General features: G+C 36.2%; 1 long non-coding RNA gene and 1 other non-coding gene across 2 annotated transcripts in view; both read left to right on the top strand.

Moving 5' to 3' along the window:
• The window catches only part of LOC117084340, a 520,722-nt gene that overhangs the window by 142,197 nt on the left and 354,318 nt on the right, over window positions 1-24,207 (top strand). The gene's annotated exons all lie outside the window — the stretch shown is intronic.
• Window positions 2,001-2,103, top strand: LOC117084641. The gene has a single exon (XR_004437561.1). It is a non-coding gene; the product is annotated as a U6 spliceosomal RNA (small nuclear RNA).

The following is a 24,207-nucleotide window of genomic DNA, read 5'->3' as shown; positions in this document are numbered from 1 at the left end:
AAACACAACATATTCAAATAAAATCTTATGATCTTTCCTTTGAACCTGCTGCTCAAATACCTTATTCCAATTAATGAATTTATTATTCACCTAGTTTCCTCAGATAACAAGGTCATATGGTTCCTACTTTTCCTTATCTGTATATCCAACTGATATTTAATTACTATTTATGTTACAATTCTGGATAATTCCCTCTCCTTCATGTACTGCTTCCCATTTCCACAAACCACGCCACAGGCAGGTCTTTATTTCTTACCTATGTCACCTCAATTACATCTTAATATGCATCTCAGCTGGTAGTCTCCTCTTTACATTTTAACGTCTACCCACCAGAATTAGAATCATCTGGAACTGGACCCTCGGGTGTATCGCAAACTTACAGGATCAGTATTCTGCGGGTGTCATCAAGCACTCATTGGTGATTCTGATGCACAGTGTGGGAACTACTACTCTACATTAAAGATTATATCAAACATGGCTTTCCACCAATATATATTATCATTAAGGCTAATACTCCTCTCCTCAGTGAAGCTTCAAATTGAATAGTCATAATACTATAAAGAAAATCTGGCATTTGCTCTGAATTTTTATCTTATTTCTATATTTTAGAAGTAAATTCAACTTGATCTTTGGTTCTTTATTATTTTTAACAGACATTTTGGTGAACACTTGCAGCTGAATCAACATCCAAGTGTGCTTTGATACCAAAGTTGAGAACACATGACCTATACTAGCAGTCAGTCAACTATGGCCCAGGCACTGTTTCATGCACTGACAATATGGAGGTCAATAAGTAAAACAAACCTCTTCAGTCACGGGGCATACATTTGAATGAGGGCAGGGGGTCGCTGGCAATAAACAAGCATACAAGTAAATAATGAGATCACTTCAAAAAGTGATTCATACTGAGTAGATAAAGTGATACAAAGTGACCTCAAGGAGCAATGCCCTTGAGTTAGGTGTAGGAAAAGCCTTTCTGGTGTGATGGCACTGAGCTAAGACCTAAGTGATGGAAAAGAACAAGATGTGCAAAGTTCTTCAAGGAAGAAAGGACCTTGACTTGTCCTAAAACCAGAAAGAAGACTTAATGTGGTTGGAGCAAAGTAAGTACTGTAAAGAGATGAGGCCCAGGCTAAATGTTTATGAGAGTTCTGATCAATGAAAAACTGTATTCTTTCGTTTCCACAGTGTCTCATAGAAGAAAATGATATTGATTCAAGGTTGTTTACTATTTTTTGGAGTGTTAATGATTTATGTTGCTTGCAGTGCAAGCATAAATGATTTTTACATCAATGCTGAGAAAATTAAGAACTTATGATTAAAATGAAAAAAAAAAAAAAAGAATCATTTAGATGCCAGGTTGAAATATTGCTCCTAACTCATATTAACCTGCGTCAGGCCATTTAAGGTGGCAGAGTTAAGCCAGATCTTAAAATCCCCTAAACCTAGTGACATGAACAAGCATAAGGCAAAACAAAACCAAAAACTCAAAGACTAAGTGATCAAGCAATGAACAGGACTGATAAATTGAACACGGGCAAACATAAATTTTATGATATAAACAAATTTCTTTCTATATTTTTTAATAGGGAAAAGTATTGAGCATAGGTGGATGGGGGAGGATTGTTGAGAAGAGAAAAATTCAGCACTGAAAAGTCTCATTAAGAATCAACAACTTGGGGCCGGGCGCGGTGGCTCAAGCCTGTAATCCCAGCACTTTGGGAGGCCGAGATGGGCGGATCACGAGGTCAGGAGATCGAGACCATCCTGGCTAACACGGTGAAACCCCGTCTCTACTAAAAAATACAAAAAACTAGCCGGGCGAGGTGGCCGGCGCCTGTAGTCCCAGCTACTCGGGAGGCTGAGGCAGGAGAATGGCGTGAACCCGGGAGGCGGAGCTTGCAGTGAGCTGAGATCCGGCCACTGCACTCCAGCCTGGGCCACAGAGCAAGACTCGGTCTCAAAAAAAAAAAAAAAAAAAAAAAAAATCAACAACTTGGGAGCTTGCTTTGATAGCCCATATACTAAAATTGGATACATAGAAGATTAGCACAGTCCACATGCAAAGGTGCCACACAAATTCATGAAGCATTCTATATTTTTTAAATGAGAAAAAAAACTTGAATAGCCATTTCTCCAAAGAGGAAATACAAATGGCCTACAGGCATATGAAAAGATGTTCAATATTACTAATCAGTATGAAAATGCAAATCAAAGCCTCAATGAGGCTAACATCTCACCCATTAGAATAGCTACAAGAAAAACAAAACATAAACAAAAAGAATACACAGAAAATAACAGTTGTTGGTGAGCTTGTGGAGAAATTGGAACACTTGTATCCTTTTGATGGAAATAAAAAATGGTGCACCCATTCTGGAAAACAGTATGGAGGTTACTCAAAAAATTAATAATAGGTATTATATAATCCAGCAATTCTACTTTTGGACATATAGCCAAAAGCATTGAAAGCAGGATTTTAAAGAGGTATCTGAATACCATGTACACAGCAGCACTAAAATAGCCAAGGAGTGAAAGCAAACCAAGCATTTTTTATGGATAAGTAAATAAATAAAATGTGGCATATGTGTGCTATGGAATATCACTTAGGAAAAGGAAAAAGGAAATAAATGTTGACACGTGCTACAATATGGATGAACCTTGAGGACATTATGCTAAGTGAAGTGGCCCAGTCATAAAAAGGCAAATGCTGTAGGATTCCAGTTATATGAGGTATCTAGAATAGTCAAATTCATAGATACAGAAAGTAAAATGATGGTTGCCAGGGGCTGGAAGGAGGGGAAAATGGCGAGTTGTTGTTGAATGAGTATAAAACTTTAGTTTTGTAAGATGAAAAAATTGGAATATTTTGCAATAAATGTGAATATTTTTTAACAATACTGAACACTGTAAATGGTTAAGATGGTAAATTTTATGTTATGTATTTTTCCACAATCAAAAATAAAGCACTTGTAGAGAGGAAGGAGGCAGTGTCAACAGAACAGAGCAGAGGCTATGACGTGGAAGAGCATATTGAAAAGCTAGGGATTTTTGACTTGTTAAGACAGCATAAAATTGTCATGCAGATTTAAAGGATTTCTTGCTCCTCAGGTGAGGTGAAAAGATGAAGAACATAGAAAATCTTGCCCTCTGCAACTATTTGGATTGAAAGACTAATTAAAAAATGTTTTCTCTGTCTTTTAAGAAAGTACAAATGCTAAATATTCTTACAAAGATTCTTTTCTTCTCCTTTCAATTTTATTGAGAGATAGCAACTTGAAATTAGCAAAAGGTGACAATACAGCAACTTACGGTTTGACTCTGCTTTATGGTAGATGAGCAAGTTCACTTATGTTGTTTGATACCGTATTATCAGTCCCACTTGAGAGATAAGCCTTGAGCGTCCAGAGATTGAAGAAAGATAAGTGGTAGGAATTACTAGTGGAAGAACTAAGTAATTGTCTATTCCTGTCAGAATCTAAAATCTGAGTACTTGATATGACAGCACCATAATTTTTTTCTATAACTTTCATTGGAACCAATCTTATCTATGCATCTACTCATTCTCTGGAAATGCAGAGAATAAAAGATGCCAATTCATGAGAAGCAGCTATCTATAAACTCAGTTAAACCATCTCCTTTCTAAACTGCCCACTTAGAGTTCATTCTTTACTGCTTTCCTCGGCATTGCTATCATGAAAGGCTTCATAAATGGCTGTGCTGCAGCAGACAGAGGGCTGCCCTGGATTTACGAGAAGACCTAGATTCATTACCTGGCTAGGCACTTGCCAAGAACATTAGCATGGACAAGACACAATCACTGCAATTGAGATTCCTCATCTGTAAAACGACTCCGTGTACCTCCTCAGATTGTTGCAACACTTAAATGAAGTAACATATGTGCTTGCACTCAAACAATAAAACACTAGACTAATGTAGGTTATAATTGTTGTACTAGGTTCCCGTAAATCATAGAGGAAGGATCTTAACTAACAGTCACGGATTTCAAAGTACACTGTGTTTAAAAATCCTAAAAATGGAGTTTTTCAATGCAGCATTTCTTGAAATAAAACATTCTGAGATAAAAATATGAAGATATTCCTTTAGCCAAAAGTAGGAAATGTGAGAGCTCTCCTGCTCTAGAATATTCAGTGTCCTGGGTGCTAAATTATTTTTTACTTTTTCTTTTTATCAACTTTTATTTTAAATTCTGGGGTACATGTGCAGGATGTGCAGGTTTGTTAAATAGGTAAACGTGCACCTGGGTGTTTGCTGCACAGTTCAACCCATACCTAGGTATTAAGCCTAGCATCCATTAGCTATTCTTCCTGATGTTCTTCTTCCCCCTACCCCTCCAACAGGTGTGTTGTTGTTCCCCACATGTGTCCATGTGTTCTCATTGTTCAGCTCCCACTTATAAGTGACAACATGTGGTTTTTGGTTTTCTGTTCCTGTGTTAATTTGCTGAGGATAACGGCTTTCAGCTCCATCCATGTCTCTGCAGGGGACATGATCTCATTCCTTTTTATGGCTGCATAGTATTCCACAGTGAATATGTACCACATTTTCTTTATCCAGTCTATCATTGATGGGCATTTGGGTTGATACAGTGTCTTTGCTATTGTGAATAGTGCTGCAATGAACATATGCATGCATGTATCTTTATAATAGAATGGTTTCTATTCCTTTGGGTAGATAGTAAAGGAATTACCAGGTCAAATGGTATTTCTACTTGTAAATTTTTCAGAAATCACCGCATTGTCTTCCACAATGGTTGAACTAACTTAACATTTCCATGAACAGTGTAAAAATGTTTGTATTTCTCTGCAGCCTTACCAGTACCTCTTCTTTCTTGACTTTTTAATAACAACCATTCTGACTGGTGTGAGATGTTATCTCATTTTAGTTTTGATTTTCATTTCTCTAATGATCAGTGGTGCTGAGCTTTTTGCCATATGCTTGTTGGTTGCATGTATGTCTCCTTTTGAGGAGTGCCTGTTAGTGTCCTCTGCCTGCTTTTTAATGAGGTTGTTTGTGTTTTTCTTGTACATTAGTTAAGTTCCTTATAGACTCTGGATGTTTGACCTTCATCAGATGGATAGATCGCAAAAATTTTCTTCCATTTTGTAGGTTATCTATTCACTCTGATGACAGTTTCTTTTCCTGTGCAGTAGCTATTTAGTTTAATTAGATCCCATTTGTCAATTTTGACTTTTGTTGCAATTGCTATTGGCATTTTCATCATGAAATCTTTCCCCTGCCTATGTCCTGAATGGTATTGCTTAAATTTTCTTCTAGGGCTTTTATAGTTTGGGGTTTTACCTTGAACTCTCTAATTCATCTTGAATTTTTGTGTAAGATTTAAGGAAGTGGTCCAGTTTGAATTTTCTGCATAGGGCTAACCAGTTCTCCCAAGAACCATTTATTAAATAGAATCTTCTCCCTATTGCTTGTTTTTGTCATGTTTTTCAAAGATCAGATGGTTGTAGGTGTGTGATCTTATTTCTGAGCTCTTATTTTCTGTTCCATTGGTCTGTGTTTCTGTTTTTGTACCAGTAGCATGCTGTTTTTGTTACTGTACCCTTGTAGTATTGTTTGAAGTAGGAGAGCGTGATGCCTCCAGCTTTGTTCTTTTTGCTTAGGATTGTCTTGGCTATACGGGCTCTTTTTTGGTTCCATATGAATTTTAAAATCGTTTTTTCTAATTCTGTGAAGAATGTCAATGAGAGTTTAATGGGAATAGCATTGAATCTATAAATTACCTTGGGCAGTATGGTCATTTTCACGATATTCATTTTTCCTATCCATGAGGATGTAATGTTTTTCCATTTGTCTGTGTCCGCTCTGATTTTCTTGAGCAGTGATTTGTAGTTCTCCTTTAAAAGATCCTTCACTTCCCTTGTTAGCTGTATTCCTAGGTATTTTATTTTCTTTGTATAAATTGTGAACGGGAGTTCATTCATGATTTGGCTCTCTGCATGCCCGTTGTTGGTGTATAGGAATGCTAGCAAGTTTTGCATATTGACTCTTTATCCTGAAACTTTGCTGGAGTTGCTCATCAGCTTAAGAAGCTTTTGGACTGAGACGATGGGATTTTCTAGAAACAAGATCATGTAATCTGCAAATAAACATAATTTAACTTCCTATCTTCCTATTTGATTCCTTTGTTTCTTTTGCCTGATTGCCCTGGCCAGAACTTCCAATACTATGTTGAATAGCAGTGGTGAGAATGGCCATCCTTGTCTTATGCTTGTGTTCAAGGGGAATGCTTTCCAGCTTTTGCCCACTGGGTATGATTTTGACTGTGGGTTTGTCATATATGGCTCTTATTATTTTGAAGTATGTTCCTTCAATCTAGATGTTAAATTCTTATAGAGAAATATTTATCTCCTTTTATAATCACAAGAAATTATAAGTTAAAGTCACAGAATTTCACAGTTGGGTCTATATATATTGAATTGCCTATAACAATTAAATAATAAAAATCCTGATGTTGAGAGATTTGGTATTACTTAATGCTAGAAGATCAGAGGCCAATTTGAATTCTAATTATTTCTGTAGGTGATTCTGATCAAGCTCTTAAATGTTTAAACTTCATTTTTTTAATCCGTTGAAGTACGGGAAATTTGTTCCTGTTTGAGTTTGAATTCTTCAAAAACTGTGGATGCAGTGGACATGAATTTGGATACAGTTAGTTTAAGAGAGAGTAATTACAGCAAGCAAAGAGAACAGTAAAATGAAACAGCACAGGAAGAAAAGGCAATAGAAAGTGCATCCCTGAGGTAGTTTCTGTGGTAGACAACAAAAGCTTAATCCCTCTGAGGATTGTCCAAGGACCCACATAGAATGCATCTTAAAATGATCCTTCTAAGGAAAGGAAAGCTGAAGTATCTATCTACGGATTCCTGTCTCCCATTGGTTGAAAATTGCTCCCAATCTGCATCCGTATGCAGGCTAGGTGACTTTCCAAGACTTCAGAGACAGTCTGGAAGGCAGGAAAACAGAGAGATACCACAGCACGCTTGTGTCAGGAGGGACTGGCGACATGCACTGAAAGCAGATGTACCTATTCAATGTGAAGTAGGCACAAAAAATGTTAGTTGCCATGAAGATTAAGTAAATTAATATATGGATGTATTTAGAATGATGATGCTTGGCTCTTTACATAAAAAACATAACAACTTGGGCTTTTATTAGACTAAGACCTTTGTTGATGGGCATTACTAGTTTTTAGGAACTTTGCTCTGACTACCTGATACGCTTTTATTTTCTATGACTTCTTTTCTGTATTCTATTGCTGAGTGTATCTTTCTATGCTTTGCATATATATGCCTCTGTGTGAACATGATCACTCTTCTCTTTCCATTAGCATATTTTTATTATCTATGTTGTCTCATTTAAATGGCATCTTGTTTGAAACAGATTAAATGCTTCATTCAATTTTGCATAATTATATAGACCTAAAATGATCTTATGTATAGAAAGATGCTTAATAAATATTACACTTTTTAACATGCCTTTAAAGTGAATGTCTTTCAGTTGCCCTCATCACAGAGTTTTACCAGTATTTAAAACACATGGCCTTATTACTTCAATGAAAATTCAAATTCACAGCTCCCATTAGCATTGCAGAGAATTTCTGGCCTAGTTTCCCTGGATATTAATGGAAGTTCAGATCTCTTTTAATGAGCTTAATAGGGAAGAATTTTGGTATTCAAATAAACTACTTCCCCTCTCTTAGCCTATGGCCAAAGAGAAAACAGTTACCATTATAAACTGGTCAGATAACTTCAAAGAGACTTAACTGCCAGAAAAGCCATTAAAGACTATATAAACAACAAATGCACAGTCATTTTTGGTGCAATTTTCAACATGAAATTTAACTTTTGGACATTCGTGTCTCGGTTTCCTCCTACCTTACTGATAATCTGTTGAATGTACTTCTTTATGCCCTCGTTATCCCACTGGTTTTTAAATTTTGGACATCAAGACTCAGCCTTCTCTCCTGGACTTCAGGTGCATGTAACTAAATAAGTTCCTAATATCTCCACTTTGATGGTGTAGTAGATTGTAAAAAAAGAAAAAAAATAGTTAAAAAGGTACTAAATCCTTCTGCTTTTTCATCCCCCTTTGCTACGCAGCATTCATTTGATGATCCCACCAGGAGAATTAATCTTTGTGACTTGATTTTACCAGTTGCATGCTGTGGAAGGACATTATGGGAGTTGTAAGCCAAAGGTTCAAAAGACCTTGCAGTTTCTACTCTTTATCCCTCTTACTGCTCTGAGACTTCCATGTGAAAAAAGCCTGGGCTAACTTGTAAGTGGGCAAAAATCATGTGAAGGAGATGTGATCAATCCATGAGAGGTCTCCTAGGTCAACCAGTCCCCAATTAATCCATCAGTCTGTTCCACCCATGTGAGTGACCCTAGGTGAGGCCAGGTGAGCTACTTAGCTGAGTTCAGCTCAAATTGCTGGTACAGAGATTCATGATCAAATAAGCCATTAAGTGGTGTTGTGGTTTGTTACATAGTAGTAGATGTTTGATACCAATGTTGAATAAACATCACTAATTTAGCAAATACATCAAGGAACCCTTGTTTTAACTCCCTAAATGTAGGGCTTCACCGTTTCTCCTTTATCAGTAATTGGATATTTCAATCTTTTAATTTCTCAAGCCAGTAACCTTTCAGTCACCTTTTCAAACTTTCTTTTTTCCTCTCATGTCCAAACCATCAATAATTCCTGTCGACTGCTATTTTTTTTTTTTTTTTTTTGAGACAGAGTCTTGCTCTGTCACCCAGCCTGTAGTGCAGTGGCGCGATCTTGGCTCACTGCAACCTCTGCCTCCCAGGTTCAAGCAATTCTCCCGCCTCAGCCTCCCAAGTAGCTGGGATTACAGGCGCATGCCACCACACTCAGCTAAATTTTTAGTAGAGACAGGGTTTCACCATGTTAGCCAGGATGGTCTTGATCTCATGACCTCGTGATCTATCTATCTTGGCCTCCCAAAGTGCTAGGATTACAGGTGTGAGCCACTGTGCCCTGCCCAACTCTTTTTTTAATGTAAAAAGCTGAACCACTTCTCACTCTTCTCCATTGCTTGTATCCTGGTTTGAGGCATTATCATCTTTCACTTGGATTATTGCAATTAAATCCCATGTTGTTTTCCTGCTTCTGCCTTGATGCCTTGCAGTCTATTTTCATCATAGCAATAAAAATGACCTTTTAAATAATAAATTATGCCATGTTATTTCTCTGATTAAAAAAATCATTCAGTGAAATAGTTTTGTGGTTCTTCTTAAAGTTAAACACACAATTACTATATGACCCAGCAACTTAACTTCTACATATATATCTAAAGTAATTGAAAATAGATATTTAAACAAAAACTATGGATGAATGTTCATGGTAGAAATATTTGAAATAATTATTTCTCAAGAATTAAGTCAAAAACAAGAAAAGGTATAATATCTGCAGTCTAAACAATAGTCGGAGCACTCTTACTTTGGTATATACCTGGAAAAATGCTGAAAATTGCTTCTGGTGCGAATGAAGAATCCTATATAAAGTATAAGCAATTATAATCCAAACCTACCTCAGGTTGTAGACTTGTATTAATCATTTCATATGCAACCTTTTTCTCTGTTTTTCTTCCTCTATCTTTTGCCTACTATGCTGATAAAGACACTATATCAATTCCCCAAGATATTTATATGTTTCTTTGGACAAAATCTGCTGCTTCCATACTTTGGTATGTATGTCAAAGGTAAGTCCGTAAGTCATTTGTAGACAGGTAATCACCTAGCTCCAAACTCAGGGAAAATGATGGTGCAGGTACCGACGAGACATGGGATTTATAAGAAATGGACACTAGTATTTTCAAGAATCCTCCTTCTATCTAGAAACTTCCCTCTACCTTTATGACAATTTAATTTGTTTTACTAAATATCTAGAATATCAAGCTCTAATTTAAAATGACTATTGTCATTTACATGTGTCCAGCTTCTCCTTGAATTTTTAAAATGTCTAGATTAAACAAAATATTTCAATTCTTGAAGTAGCTCTTGTATATGGTGGAGCTTATATAACATTCTGTATATCAACAGAGCTTTGCTTTAATCCCAGGCCTGAAGCTGATCTGAATGCGGACCAACACACCACCTATGAGCATTTCATACAGAAAGAAGAGCAGCTAATGTACCTATTGATTTGCAACCACTTATTTTATATATGCATGTGCAGGTCAATTCTTCATTGAAAAGTACACACTGCACTTAATTTGACAAATTTTCTCCTGCTTTTAAATTACTTCGAAAGAAAGAGAAAATAAATCTTTATCAAGCTCTTAAACATCTGTGCTGTATGTACAACAGGCAGATTTTTTTAAGGAGTTAGCTAATGATTGGCTCCTTGAATATATGAAAAACAACAAATAAATTGTTGGAACAAAGAAGCAAAAATACTTTGTCACATAACAATAAGCATCCAATAAATATTTAAATGAATAAAAAATGTAAAGCTGACTTTTGCCATAACAACCAGGCATTCAGAGAACATTTGTTGAGTGAATAAATGCAAGAATTAATGGAGTATTAAGTTAGGATATTTCTTTTGATCTGAGATAGTTCTCCTGAATTCCTTATTTTCATACGTAATAACTTTCTCTGTGGCAAAACTTACACTTAGAAGCCAGTAACAAGTATCTCATATCCATCCGTTCACTAATTTAGCCATTCATTTATTCAATTATGTATTTGTTCAACTAATTTAATTGTTGAAAAAAGATGTACTGAGCACTGATGGTCCCAAACACTATTTTGAGTGCTGGGAATCAAGGAGCATGAAACTAACAATGGTGGTACAGTATGTCAGCTAATTAAATGAGGGAAAGTATAAACTGTATGAAATCTCACAGCCGGGACATCTAATCCTCATTTGGGGAATCAGGTCAGCCTGTCCGCATCAAGAAACATTTTTAACTTCCATTTGCAAAGTGAGTAGGAGTTAGACAGGTTAGTAAAAGTGTGGGATGGGAAAGGATGTTTCAGACAGAAGAACAGAAAGAATATCTTGTATTTTGTCACATTGGAGTATTAAAAGGAATTCACTGTGGATATAGCACAAAACTCCATGAAGGCTCAGTGTTTAAACTGGACCTCTGTGTCAGCAAACCAGGGGCTTTACAAACCTTCTTAAATCTGGTCTTTATATGGAAGTGTTGGCATCCTGGAAAGAAGAGCATCGATGACTTGCAGTTACGATTTAAGTCTGTTTGTTATTATTTCTCTTACGGAATACCTGATTTCTTAAGTGCTAGGCCCTCTCTGCCTGCATAAGACTTCCTAAACAGGTTGGTCCCCATTAGTTTCCCTGATCTTCTATGTGGGCCAAATGTAACCTGCTTGAAAATCCAGAATCCTCCTGTATCTATCTGGAAACCTAATTCATTACAAAATATTCAGGCTTCTTTGAGATGAGTGAGGTTTGCAGCTTGTAGAGGTTTCAAAAGAAAGTGTACGAGGTAAGAGCCATTTTTCAGTCAATATACTCTCAAGGGAAGGGGTTAAGTATCTACGAGAATTTTCTAGTTAAAAGGTAGAATCTTCAAGGGCATAGAAAAGTATTTGAGAATTGGCGGCAGCATTAATGACTTTGGCTGGGGCAGGACATTTAGAGTGGTTTGAATTGATTGTGCAGTGGGGGATGAAATGCATGGGAGTTTATACCTTGGGCAGTGAATGATGGACATAAGGATGGACATTTTGTGGTGGATGAGAGTCAAATATCCCTTGAAGGAGGGCAATTTACAGTCTGAGACTTCACTCGCTTATGCTGTAAGAGCTGACTGGAAAAACCCAAAAACGTCTTCACCCAGAAGAAGTAGTTTATAATTGCATCTTGAAAAGAAGCCATGTGAAAAAGATGCTATCTTCACCTTTTTCATGGTGATACGTGGGCTTGCCAGTGACTACACTGTGTAGTCCAAAATTTCCTTAGCATGGTTTAAAAATGTCTTCAGAAACCCTTCCCAACTTAGCTCATTTCAGTTTTTATCTACAAACTATGGTCTATTAAGATAAAACTATTGCCTGTATTCACAGCAGCAATCAATTTCCCTGCCCTAGACTATTGCACTGGTGGGTTCATCATTCTGATTTCTTTTTTGTTGACTACTTTAAACTCTACCTTCTGTAGGAAACTTTGCCAGTCTACTCTGTGCTTCCACAGAACTTTTGTGTGACATATTGCTTATGGTTGCTTTGTCATCCATATACCTGTTTGTTTCCAACAACTAGTGGTTTCAATTTTAGTTTTCCTGTTTTATCTACAAAGTCCACTTATACAACATAGTTCCAATATAGTCCCAATAATATTCAATGTTATAAGCTATTTCTTATCCTATCTCAATAACTCAATTTTTTCTACATGCAGGAAACTATATTAGAAACCATGGTAGTAAAACTTACGTTACTGAAAGAAACACCTTGAATTTACTTCGCTTTATATAATAGGAAAGTTATTAGTAAGCTTTAGTGTTTTGACAAATATCAAGAAAGTCTTGTGATCTGCCTCATAATGTAGGTTCACTGGTTAGAGGCTGAGAATTCCCAGAGTCAGTGCTATTTTGCTTTGTGTTTGCATGGCTGGAAACAGTACCTGGCACGTTGTAGGAGCTTAGGACATGCTTGCAGAGTGATTTTCTGAATGAATGCATGAATTGACTACTTGGTTAATTAACTTAATATTTTTATTTAATGGTATGATCAGAAAAGCATTGATCTTCTAGGGAACCTAGTGACATCCATGTCTCCATCAACAAATGTTCCGAATAATAAGACATTTGGTCTAAATCCCCACAAACTTGAATTAGGAATCCAAAATCCCTCAGGAGGCTGAGGCAGGAAGGTTGCTTGATGCCAGAAGTTCAAGAGCAGCCTAGCTAACAGTAAGAACCCATCTCTAAAATTTTTTTTCAAAACTAACCAGGCATGGTGGTCCATGCCTGTAGTCTCAGTTACTTGGCAGGCTGAAGCAAGAGGATCAGTTGAGTCCAAGAGTTTGATGCTACAATGAACCATGATTGCACCACTGCACTCCAGCCTGGGCAATAGAATAAGACCAAGCCATCTCAAACATACATACATACATAAATCTGAAATCACAGGTTGCTGAGATGAGATGCATGTGTATTAGAGTGTGTATATAAATCTGCCATGCAGGTATCAAAAACAGAAGTTCCTCTATTTCTTTTGCTACATTTGATAGTTGTATAGCACACAACTGCAGCTGTCTTGCCCTGGGAGTTCCAGGCAGCATCTATTTGTATGGGACTGTTGCAAATACCTTGAGTCCAGGGCAGGTCATCAAAGGCCATCCTGAGAACTGTGACTACTAGACCACTATGACAAAGGTATTTCAGGAGAAGACTATGTCTTCACTAATAGCAATCCCTTTGGGCTGTCCCAGTTAGATCACAGACTCTGACAAAAACCCATTTCACTTCCTTTTAAGTGAGGACATTGTCAGAGAGTGAATGGAGCTCCTTAAGTCTTTATTATGATCTTTAAGTTGGTCTTGGTGTCAAGCAGTGAGTGGGGCAAGAACATGGGTTTGGGAGCCTATTACCTGAGTCTGTTGTTCAGCATCACCACCTCCATGATGGGTGACATTGGAAATGCTACTTAGAGTTTATGTTGTTCTTCTTATTTGTGATGCCTAGATAACAATGCCTGCCCCGAAGGACTGATATGAAGGGCTGTGATAATGGGCGTGGTGTGTCTGCTATGGCAAGTATTTGGCACAATAGGGCTCTCATTAGCACAGAGGAAGTGTTTTGGTTAAACATAATAGAAAAAAATATATAATACATCCACTTTAAAAAGTTGTGACTTTTCCTCAACAACAGAGACTTAAAACATTTGAACAGGAGAGTAAATAATGGCAGCATATGCACCCATCTCACAAGTGAAATACAAGAGATTTCAAAAGGCTTACCATGTCACTGTCTCAGAGTTAGTGCAGTCACATCTTAGCTTTCCCGTATAACAGCAAGTTTCGTCGTATACATGAGTTAATCCTTTGAAATGTTAAATCATTACTGCTTGTTCTCATCATTTCCTCCATTTCAAATTTTATGATTCTCATTTTTCTGTTAATCAGCATTTATTTGCACCGATCCAATCAAAAGTTGTTACCTGTTGCTCCTTTTCCTAGTCTTGCTACTTTATAATTTGGGTATTTCCTCTAAATTTCCTTGAAAAAGCCTAGAGCCCAGAGGTAAACTAAAATGCTCATGATTGTCTAACTTGTAAATGTCATTTTCTTACTCATTTTTAGAATTTCTTATGTGTAATTCTGCTTTTTCTTTCTCACAGCATAGCTATGACTCTGTAATTCTTAGGATACAATGCTTCTCATGCTGCTTATTGATTAGATGAAGAAAAACATCAAGTAGTCTTTCTAGCATTGAGAGAATTTAAGATGAGAGCAAGGAAAAAATAGTACATCCTTTCATTATTGCTGCTGTCACACGGTTGTTGTTTTATATAATTTCAAGTTTTATTTTAGATTCAGGGTTACATGTGCAGGTTTGTTATGTGGGTATATTGTGTGATGCGAGGTTTGGGATATGACTGATCCCATCACTCGGATAGTGAGCATATTTGTCAATAGCTAATTTATAAGTCCTTGTCCCCATCCCTCCCTCTCCCCTCTTGCAGTCCCCAGTGTCTAATATTGCCATCTTTATATACATGAATAGCCAGTGTTCAGCTCCAACTTATCAATGAGGAGATGTGGTATTTCGTTTTCTGTTTCTGCATTAACTCACTTGTAATAATGACTTCCAACTGCATCTGTGTTGCTGCAAAGGACATTTCTTTCTTTTTTTATGGTTTTGTAGTATTCCAGGGTGTATATATATCACATTTTCTTTACACAGCCCACCATTGATGGGCATCTAGGTTATCTCCATATCTTTGCTATTGTTAATAGTGCTGTGATGAACATATGACTGCATGTGTCTTTTGGTACAACAATTTGTTTTCTCTTGGATATATACCCAGTAACAAGATTGATGGGTCAAATGGTAGCTCTGTTTTAAGTTCTTTGAGAAATCTCCAAACTGCTTTCCACAGTGGCTGAATTAATTTACATTCCCACCAATAGCATACAAGCATTCCCGTTTTGCTGCAGCCGTGCTAACAATTTTTTGTTGTTGTTTGTTTGTTTGTTTTACTTTTTAGTAGTAGCCATTCTGACTGGTGAGAGATAGTATTTCATTGTGGTTTCGATTTGCATTTCTCTAATACTTAGTAATCTTGAGCATTTCTTTCATAGGTTTGCTGTCCATTTGTCTGTCTTCTTTTGAAAGTGTCTCTTCATACTCTTTCCCCACTTCTTAATGGGGTTATTCGGCTTTCACTTGTGGAATCGTTTAAGTGCCTTATAGATTCTGAGAATTAGATTTTTTTTTTTTTTTGAGGCAGTGTCTCGCTCTGTTGCCCGGACTGGAGTGCAGTGGCCGGATCTCAGCTCACTGCAAGCTCCGCCTCCCGGGTTCACGCCATTCTCCTGCCTCAGCCTCCCGAGAATTAGATTTTTTTTGGATGCATAGTTTGTGAATATTTTCTCGCCTTCTGTAGGTTGCCTGTTTACTCTCTTGTTAGTTTATTTTGCTTTATCAAAACTCCTTAGTTTAATTACATCCTCCTTGTCAAGTGTTCATTTCATTGCAATTGCTTTTGAGGACTTAGTCATACATTTTTTTCTCAAAGGCAGTGTCCAGAATAGTGTTTCCTAGGTTTTCTTCTAGGATTTTTATAGTTTGAGATATTACATTTAAATTTTTAATTCATCTTGAGTTAATTTTTATATATGGTAAAATGTAAGGTTCTAGTTTCATTCTTCTGCATATGTCTAGCCAGCTATTGAATACGGAGTCCTTTCCCTATTGCTTCTTTTTGTTGATTTTGTCAAAGATCAAATAGCTCTAGGTATGCAGACTTATTTCTGGGTTCTCTATTCTGTTTCATTGGCTTTTTTTTGAGATAGAGTCTTGCTGTGTCACCCAGGTTGGGGTGCAGTGATGTGATCTTGGCTCACTGTAATCTCCTCTTCCTGGGTTCAAGTGATTGTCCTGCTTCAGCCTCCCGAGTAGCTGGGACTAGCCTCTGAGTAGCTAGTAGTGTGGGTCACCATGCCCAGCTGGTCTTGAGCTCTGACCTCAAGTGATCCACCAACCTCAGCTCCCCAAATTGCTAGGATTACAGACGTGAGCCACTGCAGCTGGCTGGACTATCTCCTTTTATACCAACACTATGCTCTTTTGGTTACTGCAGACTTGTAGTATAGTTTGAAAACTGGTAGCGTGATACCTCCAGCTTTGTTCATTTTGCTTAGAATTTCCTTGGTTATTTGGACTCTTTTTTGTTCCATATGAGTTTGGAATAGTTTCTTCTAATTCTGTGAAATATGACATTGGTAGTTTGACAGGAATAACATTAAATTTATAGATGGCTTTGGGCACTATGGCCATTTAAACAATACTGATTCTTCCAATCCATAAGTGTGGAATGTTTTTCCACTTGTTTGTGCCATCTAATATTTTTTCAGCAGTGTTTTGTAGTTCTCCCTGCAGAGACCTTCCAACTCATTGGTTAGAGGTATTCCTAGGTATTGTGTGTGTGTGTGTGCCTATTGTAAATGAGACTGCATTCTTTATTTGCCTCTCAGCTTGAATGCTATTGGTGTATATAAATGCTACTGATCTTTTGCTTCGATTTTGTATTATGAAATTTTGGTGAAGTTGTTTATCAGTTCAAGGAATTTTTTGGCAAAGCCTTTAGGGTTTTCTAGGTATAGAATCATATTATCATGGAAGAGATTGTTTGACATTGTTGAACTTCTATCTCATTTAAACTGCGAGAAGCCACATAAGTTCTCCACCTATAAGAATGACTCTTGAATTCTTGAGAACTCTTATTCTCCTTCTTTTTATAAATGTAATTCTCTACTTAGAGATTCATAGTTTTGCTTTTATTCTTTTTGTCTCTTTGTTGTTTTTGTAAGTTTTCCTGGCTTTAAGTGAATAATAACCACTTAAAAATATTTCAAACAATTCATTGAATGTTTTACTAGTCACAAACAATAAAGCCTTTACACAAAACAGAATTAGTACTGGCCCATACTGAGCCCATTGATTTCATTTATATAATTTGCTTTATTTTTATCACTCATGATGATCTTTGACCTGATTCCAAGACCATGATTAAATGCCCCATTTTAATTCACTCTGATTAATTTTGTATGCACAACTGGGTGACTCACCAAGTCAGAAATGATCCTGATGTCCAAGTATTTGACTTAGATATTTTCTTTTCAATATCTTTCGTGGATTTGTGCTGAAAAAACTGTACATTCATTGAGCCTGCTTTATTCTTGTTGAAACCACTCTGCCTATTTCTCACTCTTAATATTTTCCAGGAGTATCAAATGCTACACTTTGCCGATGTTCACCTTCTTGAGCAGAAGTTTCCAATACTTTTCAAGAGCATGTTATTTCCATATTTCTCAATATGCTAACATTCTTTCGTTTTCTAAGAATAAATATGCGTGGATCAGTAAACATGCTGTCTAATCCCCTAAATAACTCAGGGTGATGTGAGTCTTGTAATGACTGCCAAGTAAGGAATTCCCTTATCTTCATGTTGGCTAGAGCAATATTTGCAACATCTTCATTACTCCCTAATTGTCTATATTTCTTTGCTTCATTTCTCTTGTTAAAGGCAGATTTAAAAAATGAGTTCAATAACTCAAGCGTTTTAGAGTCATCATTAATTTCATGCCCTTCCTCATTCATTAGTGGACCTATTTTCTTGTGGCTTTCTTTTCCCTCTGGGTCTCTCTCTCTTTTTTTTTTTTTTTTTTCTTTAATCTTCTCATTTACTTTAACCCTTTAATCATACTCTAGCATGACCGTTGTCATGTCTCCCATGGTAACAAGAATAAAATCTCAACTGATAGTGTATTTGTTTTCTCACTATTCTTAGAATAAACATTTTTAATTTTTCTTCTAAAAAATTATTTTAGAGCAGTCTGCATTATTGCAAGCTGGATTTTAAGTTTTCTTATTCACAGGAAATGTATAGCTAACTTTTTAAAAGAATTATAAAAATGCTCTAAATGTCATCTATGGGAAAGCAGCATTAATATCTTTAAACTAAAATTTTAAAAGGACTCCCCAGATGCTTAAAAACAACTACGATTTGGGTAGTTGTTTTGCTTCATCACACATTAAACTTCTGCAACTAAGCCCACTGCCCCTGCTGCTGCCCCAGTTCAGACTTAGCCTCATATTATCAGTACATGTTTCTTCAGAATTCAATAAATGCCATGACACCATTTCTTACTCCTCTGTTATATGTGTTGTTTCCTAAACAATAATTTTTATAATCAATGAATAGTTTTTATAAATATAAATATAAATAAATAGTTTTTATAATATATGTCGAATGCTGTTTCATTGACTTTCTTTTTTAAAATTTAAAATAATCCACTGACAGGATAAGCTAACTGTTTAGAGTTAAGCAGACAAAAAGACAATTTTTGTTTTACCTCACTTTACGGTTAGCTTTGTGAACTACACAATAATATAATACCTCCAACACACACACTTGTACACCCACCGGCAGGCACAGTTCTTTGAAGAAGTTCGTGACCTTCAGAATGTCACCTAGGGGCAATCTTGTTCAACTTAATTCAGTTTAACATTTTCAAAGTTTTGGAGTTATTCCAATCTCTCTGTGTGTAACTTCTTGTAGAAATATTGTTTCCTAAAACAAACTATCGGAAAAGATGTTTTAGATTCCAGTTGTAAAATATGTGCGACTGACTCATACAGTTATCCATAAAATTATTCAAGTCTCATTGAAATCGATTTCTATAACAATGACTTGAAAATGCAAAGCTGATATAGAAATCCCTTTCTTATTTCAGCTCCCCAGTTGTCCAGTTGTTCCTTCTGGAATTGAATAGGAAGTTAGAGATGACAGGCTGGGTGAGTATGGAGGGTTGAGAAATTTTTCGTCATCTAGAAAATGAGGAAGATGTACAAAATTCTTTGTAAGATCTTTTGGAGCTTTAACTTTGATGTTTCAGTGACCTAACTCTGTGACCGACAGATTAATGAGAAAGGAAAAACACATTTTCTATATACTTCGTCTTTTAATTATTATTTCAGCATTCAACTACCTAGAAAAAACCATAAGTTAAAGGAGTAGCATAAGCAAAATGAAATAGCAACCACAACAAGAGAAGAAACAGTAATATTTATTGAATACCTGCTAGGTACAGCACATTTTTCTAAATACAACACATGATTATCTCAGTTAAGCTTTACCACACATCCTTCATTTTGGCTGGATGCTAATAATTCCCATATTACAGGTTAACCTCAATGACAAAAAGCCTATGTAAACTGTTCAATATCTTACACACAGAAATGGGACAGTTGGATACAAACCTAGGTCTGGCTAATTTCAGTTCCATTTCTCTTTCATTTTATTATTCTCATATTAGCATAAAAACAGCTAATTTTGACTTGAAGGAAGGGAAGAAAATGAAAGAAAATGATTTTTTAAAAAAATAAAAGATACTAAAGAGAATCCACATGTAGACATCCACTACTGACCTCTCAAGTTAGACAATGTGGAATATTAAAAACATTTAATTTAGGATATATTAGCAGAAACTCAAAATTACCAATAGAAATATTGAGCTGAACACCTGACATATTCAAACAATCAGAATATAAGAGCATATTTTAATTTCTTACTCCTTATTTTATAAACAAAATAAATAGATGTTTTAAAATAGGTTTTTAGACTTTTCTACTAGACATTTGGTATCATGAAGAAACTGTTGCTATCTTACAATAATGTGACCATACTGAACTATTTAAAACCTATCTCCAAAAAAATGTGAAGGTAAAGCTTTCACCTTTAATTGTTTAACATTTATGGAATAAGACAACAAAGTTGTAATGAACAACCCTGACTGTATCATATAATACATGGAGGCATCATTAGTTTATTATAACAAGGAATGGGTAGGCAGGCTTTTCCTGAACCGATAAGGTGAAGTCTAATTAGTCATATACCTGTTTTATTTTCCTCAGTAATGAGCATATGCCAAGGAACTTATTGCAAAATGGTAGATATTTTAGAAACCAAAAATAAATACATCAAATGCAAAATACAGTTGTTTCAAAATTTCTTCTCTAGGTCACACATTGATTTTCACACCAGAGAGCATAATTAGGAGAGTCCTTAATTCTATATCTTTTCTAATTTTTGAGGTCTAAAAGACTCTCAACCTATATTGCCTTGTACGTGCCTATTTCTTTTCAGTCATGAATATTCATTAATGGAATATGAGCTGCTATTAATTTCTGCTAATATCCAGCAAATGTTGTGCATACAATAGGAACTTACTAAGTATCCAATAATTGGATTTCTCACGAGTTGGTAGGTGGGAAAGTAGGCAGTAGATATCGCTAGGTTTCAAATTCTCTACATTCTTATACGTGTCTAATATTCTGCCTCTACAAATAAGGAGATACATTATTAAATTCTTCTTTGCCAGCTCTTTTCTTAGGATGAGTCTAATTCCTTCACCTCTTTCTGACAGGATCTAATTTCTATTCTTTTCAACAGTTCCGCTGACCTCTGTACATTCTCTCCCTGTGCTGCAGTTTCACTTGGCTGCTGGTCTCCCAATCTCCATACATTAAAGATGCATTTATACTTTTTTTTTTTTTTTTTTTACAGTGCTCTGAACATAATTACAAAAGCTTTGAATTGAGAATCAAAAAGGAGCGGTTTGATCACATAAAAGCTAATTTCTGAAAACCACCACACACAGAGATTCAAAGTCAAAAGGAGGACAAATTTAAAACTCTTCAGGTACAGTCAGGAAAAAAAAATATTTTCTAAGCAGACCCAAAGACAAGTTTACCATGAGCTGCAATTCAAACTCTAGCCTCATCTACCTATTGTTTTCTAAGCCCATTGAAGTCCTATTATTTGGTCTGCTGAGTTTTTTATTAAAAGTAACTAATGTGCCACTTCTATTCAATAACCATCTCTTTTGGTTTCTTTTTGCAATTCAATTTTATGATCAAACATTTACTAGTGAAAAAATTTAAAAAGTAATATGCGACAATATTTGGGGAAATTTAAAAAAAAGAGGTATTTAGCATCAAAAAGGAAACAGAAAGTGCCTTCATTGTTATTCACAAGAATTTTTAATGTAATTCCTGTGATAATCTTGCCTTTGGAGTACAGATTCAATAATAACAGCAGGGCAGATAACAGTATTCTGTGTTTGCTTCCTTATGTATAGCTTGATTTCCTTTCGAACTCCAAACAGCAAACTTTTGTACTTTCATTACAGAGAAAATAAACTTTCTGTATGAAACTCTCTCTCTCTCACTTCTTCACCTGAAGACTCATACCAGTCCTTCAATGCTAGTTCTGCTATCACTTTTCATAGAAACTTCTCCCTCACCTTTGGCCAAGGTCAGAGGCACTGCTTCTGTGTCCAACACAGTCCCATTACCAAAACAAGTCAAATAACATTAGCTTCAATTCTTTCCTTGTCTGTTTCCCCACAGTACTCTGTGACTCAGTATATATACCACAAGTGCATATACCACATCTTTGTACATATACCACATCTTTGTCTCTACATATACATATATGTGTATATACCACATCTCTCAAGTACATATACCACATATTTTGTCCTATCCCCTTAACTCCAGTCTTGCACATAGTAGAAACCAAATACCTAATTTTTGAGGGAAGGTTTTATCCCCAAATTAGACACTGAAAAATATGACACTGGTAACCGATTTGTTGTACATCTATTCCAATGCAATTGTAAAAATTAAAAAGAAGAAGAATAATAAAGGTTAGTATTCGGGAGACACTTTGAAGAAATAAGTGTCTAGATTCAAAAATTAAATAAAAAGTACTGTCACTGTTACTTTTAAGCTCAAGCACTGGAAGGATGCCATAGAGGGATATCTAAATGACAGTTTGATAAGGCAAGCTTCTCCCTCCTTGAATTCCTCTATCCATGTTTGCAGGTGAGTGGAAGCCTCCTAAAGGCCACCTGAACTAGCTGCGATGTCTTCCAGCCTTTCCTTTGAGCAACAAATACATATCAAATGCACAAGTGTTAGGAACTGTGCTAAATGCTATAGTCATACACCAGTGCATACCTAGAGTTTTCAGTTGCATGGGAGAGGTAGAATGTGGCACAAAAAATTTTAGTGATAACTCAGGACAAACTTTGTAGAACATACAGAAAAGGTATAAAGAAAGATTCAATTTCAATAAGGCCAAAGAGGGAGCTTAAGAAGTTACTTATAGAGGGAAAATGAGTTGAGTTCTGAAATAAGGTCAGTAACAGAAATATGGAAAACCAAATTCTTAACAATGCAGCAGAGGTGTGAGCATATTTAAAACCACTTTGTTGTATAGAGAAATTTGAGAAAGTCTAAAAGGATTCTGTTCTCCCAAAAGACCAGATGAGCACAGAATTGACAGCAAGGTTCTTCCCCATTCTCTCTTTTGTCTTATATTGTGGTGAAGAACTTAGTGCCAATGTTTATCTAAATATGGATATAACATTGAATTGTGTGGTGGGTAGAATTTTTTAAGTAGCTCCCCCCAAAATATTTCTAACTAATCCACAAAAACTATAGATATGATACAATATCGTTCCTTTGAGTATATTGCAATTATATGATAATAGGTAGCAAAGTTAAACTTCATATAAGATTATCTGGGTAGGATTGATTTAATTATATCAACTATTAAAGTACAGAGCTTTCTCTGGCTGAAGGCAGAAAATGTCACAGCGATTTAACATGTGAGAAGGACTTTACACTTGCTGGTCTGAAGAGAGAGGGGTCATGTGAGAAAGAATATGACTTGCCTAAGGAGTGGAGTGACTCCTCCAGTTGTTAGCCAGCAAGAAAACAAGGACGTCAGTCCTACAACCACAGTAAATTGAACTCAGTCAAGAACCTAAGAACCTGAATGTTTATGGAAGTAAAGTCTTTACTAGAGCATTCATATAAAAGCCCAGACTAGTTGAAATCTTGCTATGGGCCCTGTGAAACCCTAAGCAGAAAGCCCAGCCCAGTCTGCCTGAGTTCTGATCCAGAGAATCGTTGGCTACTAAATGGGTATTGTTTTTAATCCACTAAGTGTTTAGTAATTTGTTATGAAGTGACAGCAAACTAGTACTATTTCTGGCTATCTTACATTTGTTCTAATGAGAATTTGAGAACATACTAAGTGTTCAAAAATGTTGTTGATATTAATGAGAGAGTTGAAGGAATGTAGATACTACTAGCTGCCAATCCAACATCTAATTCTTCTTTCTTAGAAAAATAATTGTGCATTTGTTTAGCTTGGCAGTGTAGCCATACAAAAGACTACATTACTCTGTCCCTCTTACAGCTGAATGACAGTGTGACCAAGTTTTCGCCAATTATATCGAAACAGTATTGTTTGAATTTTGAGAGTCTTCCTAAAAGTGAAAGAGATGCACATTTTTTGTCCTTTTCTCCTTCCTGCTGCATGACTGCATAGCTTTCTGTAACGTGATATGATGGCTAAAGCTCTGGGAGCCATTCTGAACCATAAGGTAATATTGTTGTCTATTGATAAATTATAAAACATCCCCAAATTTAGTAGTTTAAAAAACGAAAATTTAATTACACCCCCCCCATTATGTAGATTGAATGATTCTTCCGTTCCACAGAACATCATTTGAAGTGACTCATTAAAATTCAGTTGACATTAGGGCTGATCTTCAAGAGCTGTGACAGCTTATTTTCATGACTGGCAGTTAGTTGGGAGTGGCTAAAGTCCTGAGCCCAGCGCGGCCTTTCTCTTTCTCTGTGTAGCCTCAGAGCCTGTCCAGCTTCTCTCTTCAACAGGCTCATTGGATTTCTTACATGACAGCTGAGGGCTCTGAAAGAAACTCTTTCAAGAAGGAGAAAGTAGAATCTGACAGTGCTTTGAGACATGTGCCTAGAAACTGGCACAGTGTTGCTTCTACCATATTTTATTATTTGAAGTAGTCACATATTCTGCCCAGATTCTAGAGGAGAGTATAGAGACCTCATCT

Source organism: Trachypithecus francoisi, unplaced genomic scaffold (assembly GCF_009764315.1).
Source record: "Trachypithecus francoisi isolate TF-2019V2 unplaced genomic scaffold, Tfra_2.0 Lachesis_group0, whole genome shotgun sequence".
Lineage (NCBI taxonomy): Eukaryota > Metazoa > Chordata > Mammalia > Primates > Cercopithecidae > Trachypithecus > Trachypithecus francoisi.
The sequence above is the reverse complement of the archived record's forward strand: the minus strand, read 5'-3'. Positions and strand labels throughout refer to the sequence as shown.